The 11874-nt window shown below is 36.0% G+C and overlaps 1 long non-coding RNA gene across 1 annotated transcript in view; it reads right to left on the bottom strand.

Annotated features, from left to right (window-relative positions):
- Nucleotides 1-5423: 5423 nt before the first annotated feature.
- Nucleotides 5424-11874, bottom strand: part of LOC131820586 (uncharacterized) — a 105908-nt gene continuing 99457 nt past the window's right edge. Inside the window, exons 4-5 of the long non-coding RNA XR_009349706.1 lie at nt 6686-6866; nt 5424-5483 (exon numbers count right to left, since the gene is read on the bottom strand). This is a non-coding gene — a long non-coding RNA (uncharacterized LOC131820586). The remainder of the gene's footprint in view (nt 5484-6685; nt 6867-11874) is intronic.

The following is an 11874-nucleotide window of genomic DNA, read 5'->3' as shown; positions in this document are numbered from 1 at the left end:
GATATGTTCTATTCATCTTGTATTAATTAAACTTTAATAAAAGGAAACTTTAATTTTTTGTATTTTATTAATTTTATGAATAGAATAATAGGCTTGTAATGGGAACTAAAATGATTACAGAAAATCTAGTTTTTTAAATTTATAATTTGACTAAATCAAATATTAACATTCTGCACATAATTTTTTTCTCTGCATAAAAGCTACCCTGAGGAACACTCAGATATCCACTGTAAATGTGCTCATAATGAAAAAAATAAAATATCTCTCAATTTTTCAATTTTTATTTATTTTTAAATTTTTATTTATTTTATAAGTAATCTCTCTACCCAACATGGGGTTCGAACTTACAAGCCCAAGACCAAGAGTCACAGATTCTACCAACTGAAATAGCCAGGTGCCCCTCTCTCAATTTTTTTAAATGGAAAATACATACAGGTTCCATCTCTGTCTTCAGCAAGGAATCTGCTTGAGATTCTTTTTCTCTCCCTCTGCCCCTCCACCCCACTCTCAAATGAGAGCAAGAGAGTGAGGGGGAGAGAGAGAGAAAGAGAGAGGGCAAATGCACAGTTGGGTAGAGGGGCAGAGGAAGAGGGAGAAGCAGACTCCCTAATGGGCAGGGAGCCCAATGCAGGGCTCAGTCCCAGGACCCCGAGATCATGACCTGAGCCAAAGGCAGACACTTAACCAATTGAGCCACACAGGCACTCAAATAAATAAATCTTTAAAAAAAAAAAAAAAAAAGCAAGAAAAGAAAATATATACAGACTATCTATATGTAAAACTACAATATTTTCTTGGAAATTTTTAAAAATTATAAAGCTCAAAAGAAAAACATTTTCCTAAATGAGAAATTCTGTAATAAAAATATGCCAATATTCCTTCAACTAACATAAGACATTTTCAATTTAAAAAGTAACAAGATCTTTTACTTAACAAAATTATTCCAAAAAATAATTTTAAAAATTAATCAAGATTTACCAAAATTATTTGAAAAATGAAAGTAAAAGCCACTCACTTTGCTGTTAATATATGGACAAGTATTATAAAATTTGAATACTTTAAAAGAGTAATTCTGACTCAAACTAAATAGATAAAATAGATAACATAGATAAACTACAAAACCTGAAAGAAAGCTCAAAAGTAAATCTGTGTGTATCTATGCCTGAAAGCACTTTAATTTGTAAATATAGAATAAAATAAAGGTTATGTTCTAGGCAATGCTTCTTCTACTCTTAATGTAAGTGAAGCTGCAGTACAGTAACCTCTCCAGTGTCTAGCCACCCTTTTACTCACTCCTTTACTGGGGAAATTTACAGGACATGTATCTACTGGTACAATTGGGAAGATACTGGTTATCATCAACCTGACTTTCTTCCTCCACTTGAAACTGAGCTGTCCAGGAGGAGCAAGCATTCTACCCTGTTTCCAGGCACAAGCTCTTTCCTCGTGCAGAGAAGGCTGCACAAGGGAGTATTTCAATCCATTAGTTGAGTCCATCTGCCTGAACCAAGGTTCAGTCAACAGTCTCATTAGGCTCTCATCTTAAAATGCAGCCTCCAACATAGTATTTATCAGAAATAAAGACTGGCTTCCATCATCTCAATTTCTTCAGAACCTTTGCGGAGAAGAGATATGCCCTTCAGAAATCCCCAAGGTCAGTGCATACATAGGCCAAAAACATTTAGAGCAGATTGTTCCCTGTGGGCACCTTGATTCCAACAGAAAAGATAAAATCAAACTAAATATGCTTGATTGTTTTTTGCAAATTTACTAAATAAAGAAGTCACTCAACTTCCTCAGGAGTGGAGTGAGGAGAGAGATAGAAAGATATGAGTAGTATCACACCAATAGACTTCCTCCACCTGCAGATAAAAATATTTAAAATTGGGAAGAACCATTCCTCATTATGAAATATTTTACCTCAATGGGAAGAGGACACATTAATCAATAAAACAGTGCTGGAAAAACTAGTTGACTAATTGAAAAGAGAACAAAGTTCAAGTCCTACCTCATGCCATGCACTCAAATAAATCATGTATTGATTAAACTGTTAAATGGAAAAGTATTATGTCAAGAATTGATGAACACACAGGCAAATACTTATCCAACCTGAGATTTGAGAGGAAGTAAGGCAAAAGAAAACAAAGAAAAAGATCAAGTATTACTATGTCAAAATGTAAGACTTCTTTATGTGAATAAATATCATTTATAAAATGAAAATCCAAGTCACTGAGTACCATGAGTACCCAGCAGGGACTGAAGATGGAGAGAAAGAGGAGGTTTGGAGGCAGATAATGGAGTCGGATCTGGGGAGTCCTTTTATGCCATAGAAAAACTTCTAAAGTCATGGAGAAGCCAGCAAACTATCACAAAGATTTTAGTGCTTGCTCCCAAAAATGAGGAAGTGAAGTAGTCAGCAGATCCTCTCCTAGAGAGTAATATTAAAATGAGTGCACCTGGGTGGCTCAGCTAGTTAAGTGTCTGCCTTCAACCCCAGTCATGGTCTCCAGTCCTGGAATCATGTTGGGCTCCCTGCTCAGCAGGGAATCTACTTCTCCCTCTGCCCCTCCCTCTGGTTCATGTTCTCTCTCCCTCTGTCTGAAATAAATAAATAAAATCTTTTTTAAAAAATGAAATGTAGATGTATTCTTTTTTTAAATAATCAATTATTTGAAGAAACTGGTAAATCAGAGGAGAGCTTCCTCTTGAAAGACTACAACTTCTTCAGATAAGAATTGTGTTTATGAGTTGTGGTCTTTGGGGTTTTTGATTTTTCATTTTTGGGTTTTGGGTTTTGTTTTGCCTCAGAACACTCCCCAATCCTCATGGCTATGAATAAAAAAAATTTTTTTAATGAGCCTTGAAAATTCAAAATGTCAGAAAAAAAAAAAAAAAGAGTTCAAGTATGGCAGATAAGTGGAAATTTAGGGTTAAAATCCTGGAAGCAAGAAAACTACAGAAAGTGTGGGACTAAAAATTTGTATACAAACTATGTTCCAAAACCCTAGATGAGCACAAAGCTAGGCATGTGTCAGGAGGAGGAAAAGGCACCAGGGAAAATATTGCCATTCCAGGAGTCCAGGTTAAAAAACACAGTAACTGGAAACTGAAAGAACTGAGCAGTTTTATTAGCTACTATACAGCCTGGAGAAAGCAGAGTTTTCAGTCTGAATCAAGACAATTAACTATCTACCAGGACAATAACAGCAATATAACAAAATTCTTAGAAGAATATAATAGAACCTAGCACCACTACAACATTGTATCTATGCTACTGAGTTTTCAACCAAAAATTACTAGATACAAAGAAGTGAGAGTAAGGTAGTCAACAGAAATTGACTCTGAATGGCCCAACATGTTGAATTTGGCAGACAAAGATTTCAAATAATTTTTAAATATATTTAAAATAGTAAAAGAAAATAAACACTAGCAATTAAAGAAAAATGTAGTTCTAATGAGCAAATAGAATCTAAATAGAAAAATGGAAATCATGAGAAATTCTAGGGCCAGAAGTATAATAACTGAAATGAAAAATTTACTAAGTGAGTTCAACAATAGAATAAAGATTGGGGAAGAATCCACAAACCTGTACTGTAAATAAATCACTGTAAATAAATCAGTAGAAATGACCTAGTTCAGATAATAGATTTAAATATTAAAAGAACATACAAGATACGTAGAAAAATGCCAGTCTAACAGTCTTTTTCCTCCAGAATAAAAGGAACACAAAAATATTTAAATAAATGGTGGCAAAGTTTTCCAAATTATGAGAAAAGCACTAACTTACAAGTCCAAGAACCTTGATGATCCCAAACATGACAAATACAAAGAAAACCACACCAAGGGGCATCCCTGTCAACTGCTGAAAGCCAAAGAGAAGGGAAACTTGAAAAAGTTACAAACACTTTAAGAAACAGTCTCATAGTTTCTTAGATAATATAGAAACCTGCACTTACCATATGACCCAGCAAGTCTATTTCTAGGTATTTATCCTGAAGAAATAGAACATATTTCAAATACTGATTATACATGAATGCTTACAGCAGCTTTATTCATATTAGCCAAAATCTAAAAGCAACACAAAAGTTCAACAACAGATAAATAGGAAAAGAACATTTTGGTCTATATATAGGCAACGTGGATAGATCACAAAAATACATACTATAATAGCTGAAATTCTAGAAGAGGAAGACACATCTATAGTGATAGAGTAATCTGCTGACCAGTGGACACCTGACTTCGGGGTTGAGAGAGTTTGACTGCAAAGTATCAGGAGGCATATTAATTATCTATTGCTTTATAATAAATTACCCCCAAACTAAATTTGTTTATTAACAATAATAATAAATTAACATTTATTATCTCTCAGTTTCTGTGGGTCAGAAATCTGTGCATGACATAACTGGTTCCTCTGGCGCTGGGTGTCTCACAGGTTGCATTCACGGTGTCTGCTGGGTTTGTCATCTTCTTAACGCTCAACTTGGAGTGAATCTACTTCTCAGCTCATTTAAGTAGTTATTGGCAGAATTCAATTCCTTGCCAGGTGTTGGATTGAGAGCCTCCATTCTTCATGAACTGTTGCCCCCAGTTCTTTGACAAGCTGGACTCTTCATGGGAAAGCTCACAATCCTGAAGCTGACCTGTCAGAGAAAGCTAGCAAGAGGACAAAGGGCAAGAGAATGCCAGCAAGATGGAAGTCACAATCTTTTGCAACCTAATCTCAGAAGCAATATCTCATTCACATTCACAGTTTTCTGCTCATTAGAACCGAGTCACTAGGTGCAGCTCTCCTTCAACAGAAGAGAGTTATACAAGGGAAAGAATACTAGGAGGCAGGATTCAACACACTCCCTTTCAAAAGCTGCCTGCCACAGGAAAGAAATTTATGAGCTGATGGAAATGTTGTATATCTTGTTTGAGAATAAAAACTTGTCGAAGAATATGCTCAAAATGGGTATATTTTATTATATGTATAGTTGACTTGTTTAAAGTCAAGTTACTTTTAAAAGGGTGGGGGGGTATTAGACCATAATCTCAAAAAAATTTCTGTTAAATATGGAAGAATCTTATTTTTCTCCCAAACTCAACTAAATAGTCACTAAAGGAATATAAATTTTTAAGTACAAAAAGGACAAACAGACAATAATAGTGCTTGAGAGAATTTAGGAGAATTTTAGAAAATAATAAAGTGGATAGAGAAGTATTATCTCTTCCCACAGAACAGAGTAAGGTACTATCCTGGAATCTGGTACCTTTGAGAAATAAGCCAATTTATCCTTCTGTATGTAGAAGAACCACAGACTATGAGGTGTGGGGCTGAGGATAAATAGAATAATAAATAGAACAATTGGACTGGCAGATTCTTTCCCCCATCAAATAATATCCACACTCATCCCATTCAAGAAACCAGAAGTTTATTTATTCTCAGGAGAGGGTCAAGATTGTGCACAGTAATGCTCAAATGTCAGGAATAAGGCCTGATCCTAAAAATAGAGAGATTAAATTAAAGACAAAATATTGATCTTAGTGGTCATCCTGTATCTGCTCCCAGAATATTGGCTGCCAGGTATACGCCCACCCCCCACAGGAAACTGGATGATTTTTCACTGAAAAATTTTAATTGTCACAGATAAAAGACTTTAAAAATGCAGATCTGGCCACAGTAACTCCTGCACGGAACTCTTATCGAAGTACTTCTCAAAGTTGGAGGTGTTTAAGAATCCTCTGGGATTTTGTTAAAGTACAAATTCTGTTTCAGTAGGTCTGGAAAGGGGCCTAAGAGTTTATGTGTCTGACAAATTCCGAGGTGATGGAGATGCTCTTTATCCCTGAGTCACACTTTAGCACCCAGGATCCCTTGTCCTCCACCCACAAGACACAAAGTGAAATCACTTGCAGGCTTTCCAGTCTCTTTTAGTCACAAGCACCCTCTCCTAACCTACCCAAACTCACTTCCCAGCATGGTATCCCCACACCACACTTCTAACCCCACTCCATTCCAGCAAGTACTCTCTCCTCCGGTCTAAAGTGCATCATTCCTTCCCATACTAGGACAAACACTTTCTCTTCCTTCAAGAATCAGCCCAAGATTCCCTTACTTCCTCTCTGAAGCTATTCCTGACTCCTTTGGGCAGACTTAATTCTACTGCCTCTGTGTTTCGTTATACTCTGGGCTAAACTCCATCATCAACCTATGTGTGTCTGTATACACAAATATATAAATATTTGGTTTTTTGTTCCTTCCTTCCTTCATTCAGTCATTTATTAAGTGACAAAGACTCTCACCTTGACCAGGCTCAGACTTCTCTAAGTCATCTTTCTGACTAAGCCTTGACCTTGGGCTCTTGTCCTTTGCCCACTTATTCCAGTTTTAGTAAGAATCCCACTGACTCACTTAAATGAAAATACCACTCCCTGGTCTGATCATCCTTGACATCTGTCTGATCAAGTTTCTCATTCCCCATCCTACATATCTTAACACCTGGACTGCCCTCAGCCAAAATCCTTTTAGGTCAATTCAGAAAAGAATTACCCTCTTAGTAATTTTCCACCTACCACACCCAACCCTGTTTCCTGACTATAACAATTCCTACCTTTTCTTGTCACATTCATTCTTGAGTCCAATCTCTTTCCCCTACTACAAAACCCCATTGTATTACCTCCCCCTGAATAAAACCTTCCTTACCATCTTTAACAGGTATCATTAATAAGTTTTTTCTTTAGCAGGTATAATGCCATCACTCAGATCTGATTGATCTCTCATTCGGGATCCCAGTGAGTACCTGTGAGGTCTTGTCATCGTTCCCGGCTGACTGATCAGGGATCCGTTGGTGAGTCTCACTCAGTGTTGCTCCAGATGACAGTCCCTGAAGCACAGTAGAGACTGATTATTATTCTTGAAATTCTAAGTATACTCTCTGAGGCTGGCTTAGATTTCCAGGTTTAAAAAAAATGGATTTTTCTGCTAAAAGGTAACTGCTGGGCTGGAAATCTTTCTTCTTGGCTCTGTCTCCCTGTTGCCCAGCTGATTTGAAAACATGTCCACACAGAAATATGCACATGAATGTTTTAGCAGGTTTACTCATAATCTCTAAAAACTGAGGTAACCAGGATGTCTTTAGTATATGGATGGATGAGCTATGGTCAATCAATATAATGAAATACTACCCCATGATTTTTTTCAATGAGCAATCAAACCACAAAAAGTCGTGGGTGAACATTAAATGCATATCACTAAGTGAAAGAAGGCAGTCTGGAAAAGCTGAACACTACATCATATATTCAATCATTTACATTCTGTAAAAGGTAAAACTATAGAGACGGTAAAAAGATAAGTGGCTGCTAAGGGCCCAGGGGGATGGGGACAGGGTTGACTAGATGAAGCGCGGAGAACTTTTAGGGCAATTAAACTATTTTGTATAGTACTATATGGTGGATACATGATATGTATTTGTCAAAACCCATAGAATTTTATTGCACAAAAGATTAATCTGAATGTATGCAAAATTTGTTTTAAAAATTAAATCATTTAGAAGGTTAAAGGATCCCAGGTATTAAAAATGTGCAAAACATTTTCAACAACATGAGTGGAGCTACAGTGAAATAAGTGCTAAGTGAAATAAGTCAATCAAAGAAAGACAAATACCTTATGATTTCACTCATATGTGGAATTTAAGAACCAACACAGATGAACATAGAGGAAGGAGAAAAAAAAGAGAGAGAGAGAAGCAAACCATAAAAGACTCTTAACTATAGAGAACGAACTAAGGGTTGATGGAGGGAGGTGTGCAGCACCGGGTGTTATAGGTTAAGTGATGAATTACTAAATTGTACACCTGGAACCAATTCTACCATATATGTTAACTAACTAGAATTTAAATAAAAACTTGAAGTTAAAAAATAAAATGTACAAACAGTCCTCCTGAAGGAGAGAGATATTGTCGATCTAACTTTGAAAATGAATAAGATCTGTAAACATATAGGCAAAAGGAAGCATACATAAACACTGTACTCTAGCTGATAAAGTTGTTTTCCACAGGGGTATGGATTAAGAATTCTGATATTGCTATACATGTATACTGGAATTGAACAGGTAAGTAAATGCATGGTGGGAGGTGGAAGCCATGTTTCTCATTGTAAATGAAGGAATTACAGATAAGCAAGGGGAGGAAGCTAAAATGATCCATGTGGTGATGGACTGGGGTTGGACAGTATGTGTTCTTGTTTCATTTAATATAGATTACATGGTTACATACAGAAAAACTTACAGTTATGTGTATATAAAACCGTTAGTATACACATACATATTTCCTTACTTTTTCAACTGAGAGGGCCTAGAAATAATAAAACTGCACTAGCAGTACTCAAATCTTAATTAATAATTCCATTCTCCTATGGAAGAAACCAACATTCCTTAACAAATAGGCACGCAACAGGATAAATGGAAAGACTAACATGACAAGGAATGAGACATCAAAAAGGAAACCCTAAGTAAATAAATAAGCCATGTCTGCAACCAAAAGGCCAAAAACTATCAACAACATTTTTTACCAAAGTCCATTTATTAATTGTTTGGAACTAGGTATGCATTTAACCATGTATTAAGTTATAAAATATTCACTTATTAAATATTTTTGTGTATTTAATATTCTGTGTAAAGTACTGTATTTTAGGTGAAACTATGAACATGGGGAGGTAAATTAGAGGGAAATCAAGACCCCTTCTTAGGGTTGGGAGATGGGAAGAAGGTAGGAAATCAATAATTTCATTTTATCCAAGCTACATTGGAGATATTTATCATTCTAATAGAGTCATCAAGCAAGCAGTAGAATACAAATCTGATCTTTAAAAAGTCATCAGAGATAAAAATTAAAAAGCATTAAATAGGTCATTATTAAAGTCATGAACTAGATAAGATCACCTGGGAGAAAAATGTGAAGAAAAAAGACAGAGAGCCCTAGATTAGTCTTATGACAATGTAGGATTTAGAGGCCAACCAAGATCGAGAGGCCAAAGAGAAGAGGATCCAGGAAAGGGTCAAAAGAACTATCGTGGATTCTAAAATTGTTGAACTCATAGAAACTCAGAGTTGAATGGTGATTAACAGGAGTTAGGAGTGGGGAAAATGGGGATATGTTGGTCAAGAGGTACAATGTTTCAGCTACACAAGAAGATTGAGCCCTGGAGATCTAATGTGCAGCATGATGACTACAGTTAACATTTCTGGTATACTTGAAATTTGCTAAAAGGGTAGATCTTAAGCAATCTCAACACACACACAAAAAAGTAACTAGATGAGGTACTGAATAGGTTAATTAGCTTGATTGTGGTGATTATTTCATAATGTAGAATAGACTCTTCCTCATCCTTTCACCGTCTCCACCTTCATCATAGCCTAAGGCTATGTCACAATGCCTATGTCATTCACCTTACTTCATCTCATCACATAGGCATCTTATCATCTCACATCATCACAAGAAGGTTGAGAATGATACAAGGTATTTTGAGAGAGACCACATTCATGTAACTTTTATTAGAATCCATTGCTACAATTGTTCTATTTTATTGTTAATTGTTGTTCATCTCTTACTGTGCCTAATTTATAAATTAAAATTTATCATAAGTATGTATGTATAGGAAAATACTGTATATATATATATATATATATATATATATATATATATATATACACTATAGTGTTAAGCATCCACTGGGGGTCTTGGACAATATTCCCCATGGAAAAGAGGAGATTACTATACTATACACATATATCAAAATATCAAGTCTCATACCTTAAATATATAACATTTCTATTTGTCAATTATACCAAATAAAGCTGAAGTAAATAAAATTAAATTTAAAAGTTTTTTAAAAGAAGAATCCAGTGACAGAAAACCAGAAGTATGCAATGTTATGAATGCCAAGAGGAAGGACAAATCACGTTGAATGAGGATGAGACACATAAGAAGAGACTAGAGAAGTGGCCACAGAATTTCGCTACATAGAGGTTGTTGGTGACTTTGATGATTTCAGTAAAATAATGAAGATAGAAAACAATGGTATGCACTCCCTAACTATTTATGTTTGAAATTTCACAAAATTGCAGGGTCTTTCACTGACGGAAGAGAATTCATTCATTTCTTTATTCTTTTATCTATCTACTCCATGCGAAACTCTGGAGGCAGAGCTAAGGATTCGCTCATAAATAAAGCTTCTTTCTCTAGATGTTCCCAGGCTGATAGTAGTGATCACAGATATACATATAAATGGAACAAGATGTTGTGGCAGCAGGAAGAAGAAACTAATCATTGTAATTTGAATCATCAAGGCTGGTTTTGAGGCTTGAATTTGAGGTACTCTGGAGACCTCTGAAGTCATACCAAGTAGCCATTTCAATTTTGGGGTCTGAAGGTCCAAAGAGATATCTGGGTTGTATATATTAATCTACCTATAGCTAGCATTCATGTGGAGTAGACTGGTTAGTGAAAGAGTATATGTCAAGAAGAATAGAAGGCCTAGAGGAAATCTTTGAAGATCTAAGACATTTCAGGACAATGTAGAGGGCTTCAAACCCACAAAGAGGGTTTCAAACCCACAAAGGAAGAGGTGTCATTAATGCCTATGCTGCTAAGAAGTTAAGTCAAATGAAGATGTGACAGTGTCGAGTAGACCTGGCAGATGGAGACTGTTATGAAAATAGAAAGCATCCCTTACTTTCTTGCATGAAATCCTCCAACTTCCCTACTTCTTCCCCCATCTTCTCATACCATCATTCCCATAACTAAGAGCCACATTTTGAACCTACTGAAACCAAAAAATTATAGAAGAAATTCCTGATTATCAGGCCACACATTTCTTAAAATCACTGCAAGACTAAAAACAGAGTCGTTTTAGTGAATAAAAGGTAAAGTAGAATGAAAAAGTTCGCTGTGTTTGAAACATTGAAGAATATTGCATGTACCTAACTCAGTTGTAGAACTCCCCTGAATCCATGGCCTTTAATACATAGCAGACAATAAATAAATGAAATGGACTAAATGAAAGAAAATCTCTTCAGTGTCACTTCCTAAATGAAGAAACCAATCAAAACATTAGCCTTGGTGTGTATGTTTACACCATGGAAATTGTCCTACACTGTGAATTAGGTCTCTTCATGCAGAGTTGGGGGGAGCTAGTTGTTAAAATTTCAAGCTAGTTGTTGAAATTTTAGAGGTTCCCTCTCCCCCACCTGACCCACATCCTTTAGTTATAAATATTGGATCACTCCTTTGGGCCTCAGTTTAAGCCTTGCCTTCTTCATGAAGCGTTCTGCAATTACCCCCAGTCTACTATGACTCCCTACACTGAACTCACATCACATTGTCTGCCTGTAAGCTTTGACTGGCCCTTGGCTAGAACAAGGGAATATAACTAATAAACTGCACATAACAAATCTTTTTAATGGCAATACAGTTTTCTTCTACCTCATACATTGAGTGCTCTTTGACAGCAGAAGCTGAGCACATAGTAGGTGTTTAACAGATACTTGCTAAATGGAAATCTGCATATGAACTTCCTAGATAACATGACCATGTCCCAGTTCCCAAGAAACTTGCTTCCAAAGAAGGAAAGGATTGGTACTGACCAACTTGAATGCAAAAGTTTCTTTTTTTACGACAATTTAAATGCTCCCAATTTGAAATGCAGTTGTCCCCAAACACATATAAACTCACTAATGCTCTCTCCAAGGAGTAATAAACTAGGCCAAGTGTTTCTTCTTTTTTCTTTCTTTCTTTCTTTCTTTCTTCCCAAAGTGGGTCTTAGTTTAGAACTTCATGGAGATAAACTTCAAGCTGATTTCTAAAACATGGAGGGGAAAGAAAGACTCTGAGATGG

Source organism: Mustela lutreola, chromosome 18 (assembly GCF_030435805.1).
Source record: "Mustela lutreola isolate mMusLut2 chromosome 18, mMusLut2.pri, whole genome shotgun sequence".
NCBI classification, from domain to species: Eukaryota; Metazoa; Chordata; class Mammalia; order Carnivora; family Mustelidae; genus Mustela; species Mustela lutreola.
This window is presented reverse-complemented; position numbering and strand designations above follow the sequence as displayed.